At 34.7% G+C, this 5,000-nt stretch overlaps 1 protein-coding gene across 2 annotated transcripts in view; it reads left to right on the top strand.

Annotated features, from left to right (window-relative positions):
• LOC125047623 (HIG1 domain family member 1C-like) overlaps positions 1 to 1,623 on the top strand; it is an 11,845-nt gene extending 10,222 nt beyond the window's left edge. For both annotated transcript variants that reach the window (XM_047645936.1, XM_047645927.1), the window contains exon 3: positions 1 to 1,623. This exon is cut by the window's left edge and continues 321 nt beyond it. The gene's annotated coding sequence lies outside the window, so the exon portion shown is untranslated.
• The last annotated feature ends 3,377 nt before the right edge of the window (positions 1,624 to 5,000 follow it).

Raw genomic sequence — 5,000 nt, 5'->3', positions numbered from 1 at the left:
TGTGTCTGGTCATCATGTACACTTTGATGTCAAATTAATTACTTTTCGTCTTTTTCTCATTCTTATTTGTTCATAACTTAAAGGATATTTTTTTATATACTACTGTAAATTATTGTATTATTAGTTCCTTCATTTCAGATAATTTTTTTCATATTTATATGCAGTAAAGGTTACATATATGGTGCAGAAAAGTATATACTGATACTTTAGTGCTTTATGGAGTTATTCAATATTATGCATCTATAGTTTTTTTGAAAATCAGTTATTCAGAAAGTGTGTACAGAGATGGAGTGTTAGCCACATTCCATTAAAAAAAATTGTTTCCCATGTTTTGTTTTTCTTTAGATTTCTCATGGTAATCATGTAAGTGACTTTAAGCAGTTTCATTAATGCAATTTATATTATGTTATTATAGCATATGGCCTTATTCATGTATGCTTCCTTTTAAAAAACAGTAGATGAACAACAAAAGATAAAGGAAAAGTATAGAGCACTGTGGATGCAAAGCATTTGGAAAGACTGTGATAGAAAGTAAGATTTGTTCATCCTGTGCCTGTGGCACTACACTTTTTCATGACCAAGACATCAGCTGTTGCATGTGAGGGTAATAAGCATAAACGGGGACTTTTATTATTAGTCATTTATTTATTGATTTAACAATACTTCTTGTCTCCTTTGTTCCCAATTTTTTTGTTACAATTTAAAAGTAGGAGTGTATATTTAAGCCTAGGTTTCTAGCCTGATGGGTTGATCATGCATAGTGGCTGTAGTGGGCTTATTCATGTGATGGTCAGAAAAGAGTTGTAGTGGAAATTGGAAATTGGTGTGATATTATATTAGGACAAAATTCAGTTGTATATTTGAATGTATTCTCAGATATGAATGTGAAATTGGGCAGATAAGTAAGCTGTGTGACACAAATATAATTTTTAACAAACTGAATTTATGTTTGTTTCTCATAATGTGGAATTGAACTTTAACCAAATGTGATGTGACTTCTGTTATTATTGCTAATACGGATGTAATCTGGAATTGTGGAAAATACTACCACATGTATGTAGTTCTCAATTTATATCTTGATTTTTTTTTTCTTCTTCTTCTTTTCTTTTCTTTTCTTTTTCTTGTATGAAATTGTATTGGTGCTATTTTATTATCAAATTATCAAAGAAGCATCTTGTATTTATAATATTGTGTAAATTTTTCCTTTTTATAGGAAAATTAGTCTTGCCTTTTGCATTACATACCAGGCTTCACAAAATATGATATATATCAATCTTGTTTTTTATGTACACAAGATATCTTTTCACATGCAGTTAATTTCTCAATGCCCATGCATTTTAAGAAATGTCAGTGTAGTGTCCCTTTTACAGTCCAGGTAGGTTAACAGGAAATTTGATATATATACTTACCAGAGTAAGTAAATGTCTCGGATATTACAGGCAACCATTATGGGGTTTTTATTTAAACAAAAAAAAGTTTAGAAAAAATCGTCATTTACCATATTTCTGTATTTTAGTGATGTATTGCATAGTCAAAGCATATTTGCACACAGCTGTAGAAATGTGTATATATATATATATAGATTATTCAGTCATAGGACAAATAATAAAAAGCTTATTGATTTCTCTTAGTTTCTTTTTCTTTTAAAATTCCTGTACTGTATGTGTTTATGCAGGTGAGTAATTATGTTCATATTATTTATTTATTGAAAATTTCCTGCTGCATGAACATCTAAGGTCATTAGCAGTGTATTTAAAATAAAGCAATAGAGTGGGGCTTGGAGGATGAAGCTCCCAAGTAAGATAGTTTTTTTGGTTCATAAGGCTATGTTTGTGGATTCCCAGAATGGTTAATGGTTAAAACAATGTGCTAGACATCAGTGGTCATATAGCAGCAAGGGCTGAGGTCCAAGGTAGGGGTGAAACACTACCTTGGGCCTCTAGTCTCCGTCACCAAAACCCCCATGATAACAATGAGTAAGGGACTGGGGGGATTATGTACATAATGTGTATATAAATGCATGTATCCATATTGATAGGTTAGGACATAAGAGTACACAGTTTTTTGAGTGTGATGTTTTGTGTATGTGTGCAGAGGTTGTAATGTTTATAATGTATATACAGGTATTATTATTCATTAAACTAACAGTTATGTAAGGACAAATTTTCACATACCTTTGTCCTCTCTAATCCCTTGCGTAGTGTCATGGGAGAGCTTAAGGGACGGAGACTGGGGCCCAACCCTGGACCTCAGCCATTGTCTCAACTAATTTTGCTTGGTCTTTTCTTCTCCTTTCATTTTCTATTTCTTCATCCCTTTGTTCTGTCCAATTAGCCCAATCCTTAACTCCTTCCCCTTCTTTACCTTATACTATACCCCATCAGCTCCCCCCCCTCAACTGTATTCCTGTACTGTAAGTACTGTTAAACCTCTATCTTTATCCTAATCATTAACTCACTTCCTTTCCTGAGGGCTTCACCCCCAAGCCTCATGATATTGCTATATTTTGAAAGCGCTGCTAATAACGTGACAGAAAATTTTCAATAAATAAATAAATAAGTAAATTTTCCAGTCTACATACAGATACTCTTTTGCAGTTTTCCTCATACAGTGTTACTCTCTCTTCCTCAGACACACTTTCCATTTGATCTGATCGCCCTATACCTTTAACCCCATTCCTTTTTACAAATCCCCACTGTATTCCATTTGTTCCCCATCTCTACTGTTTTCACTAATCTATCCTACAGCATTCTACAACCTTATCCTGATCGTTAACTCGTTCCCACCTCTTTTGCCACAATACTTTACCATAGTGCCATATGACCTTTGATTTCTTCTTCATTTATTTCTTCTAACAATAACCTTTGAAAAAGGAACTTACACCTGGAAGCACAATAACTGAAGCAGTCAGTTATTAATCCTACCTATCTCAGCTGTTTGGAAGGTTTCTTTTGTATTCAGTGTCTTTAATGTTACTAAGATTTTAATAACAATTTGATAATCATAATGTCAAAAAGAATTACAGTATCAGTATCAATAGTAGTAGAAAGAATAACACCTTTTCCCACAATTTCAAGGAATGGGGAAATCAGGAGCAGTTACTAGGGCCTACTGAAGACTTTGCTGGATGAGCACATGTGGAGACATCTGTACAAAACTAAATTCACAAAAAATTACAGAAGATTGTATATAAATCCGTAGTGATTGGGTTAACCCCATGTAAAAAAAAAAAAAAGTATTTGTAGTAGCATGGGAATCAAAATTCCAATTGCAATATGATGATACAATTTGCGGAAAGACAGTCTACCAGAAGTGATAAGTCATAACCTTTTTTATTTTTCAAATAATTCGGTAAATTATTCACCAAATATAGCATTCCGTTAATCTATATATGGAAGGAATTTAGGCACACTTTCAGATGTTCTACCCCGCTAATCCCTTGCTTCTTGTCGTAGGGGGATTAGGAGACAGACTGCGGTTCTGTGTAGGGGATCACCCCTACCTTCTCTTCTTCATCATCTCCTTCTGTCCATTTCCTAAGGTGTGAGAGCTGTTCTGAAAGGATGAAAGGCTAGCTTTGTGTCAGTCATGAATGGTCTCCAGGAGCCATGGTGTACGGTATTCCCTTAATTGTTTAGCCCTTCCCCCTCACTCTACTTGTTGCACCAGACAATCTAAACATTCCATTCCATCTCCTCCTACCACATCCTTTCCTATTGCTCCTTGGATATCTATTTCCTCTTCTCCTCCACATAAGAAACCTTTGTTTCTCAGACCTCCCCACCCAACTCCCCTCCAGAAACTCTTGAAGCCATCCAAAAGTTCCTAAACATGACTCAAGAAAATGATTCACGACCTTATCCACCCTTTAATCCCTTTATTTGCTCTACAAAGTATCTGCAGATATCCATCCTCCTCCTCAAGTTCCCCCTACCCCTCTTCCTTCCACTCACCCAAAAAACACCCCATCCTCTCCTCCTCCATGTACATCACTAATCCCTCTTCCTTCTCCATTATCCTTACCACCCCCACTTAGATGCTCATCTGATTCCCTCAAGTCAAAACAATGTCCTTCTGTGGATCCCTCTCCTCCTGACATTCTTCCCGATACTTCACCACCTTCCTGTTCCCTATTTCATTTTAAGGATTATTCTCCTACTTCTACAACTATTGTTTCTTACCTTATTATCATTGTTTGTTTCATAATGGCTCTTTTGCAGTTTTCCCGTACAGTGTTCCTCTCTCTTCCTCAGTCACATACTATCCACTTAATCTGATTACCCTGTACCTTTAACCACATCCTTTTACAAATCCCCACTGTATTCCATTTGCTCCTCTCTATACCCTTTTCACTAATATTCTATCCTACAGCCTTTGACATCTAACACATCTTACCCCGATCAGTAACGCATTTCCACCCTTTCCGCCACAATGCTTTACTATAGTGCTATATGACCTTTGATGTCTAGTACATTTATTTCTTCTAACCATTAACCATTCAGATGGTCTGGTTACTCAATGAATTAAATATTGAGTCAAATTTTACATTAACCAATGGTGTATCAGAAAGAACTTTCTTATTCATGTTTCTGCATTTTAATTATTGATACATATTCATTTCCAGTTCCATAGGTATAGCAAATTACACGTTTTTTTTTCTCTCCATTTGCTTTTCTCTTTTTACCAATTTTTCATAAAACTATATTTTACAACGACAGACCCTGCAATGTATAAAGATCAGTTGCTGGTAAAGAAAACAATGTATTTATTGTATCTAGCATTTTTATTTACCTTTTTCTCCTACTTCTAATCATTCTTGATGTAAACTACTAACAAATTTGAGAAATCCTTGACTACTGAATTTCACACCATTGAGCCATATTCAGACTGTTGGCCAAAGAAACATCTAATTACAAATTATAAGGAAAGTAGTAAGAACAAGAAAGAAATAATTGTTAATAACAATAAATAGTAATGCCCTATATTTCATAAACCTTTTC

The sequence above is a fragment of the Penaeus chinensis genome, chromosome 4 (genome assembly GCF_019202785.1).
Source record: "Penaeus chinensis breed Huanghai No. 1 chromosome 4, ASM1920278v2, whole genome shotgun sequence".
NCBI classification, from domain to species: domain Eukaryota; kingdom Metazoa; phylum Arthropoda; class Malacostraca; order Decapoda; family Penaeidae; genus Penaeus; species Penaeus chinensis.
The sequence above is the reverse complement of the archived record's forward strand: the minus strand, read 5'-3'. Positions and strand labels throughout refer to the sequence as shown.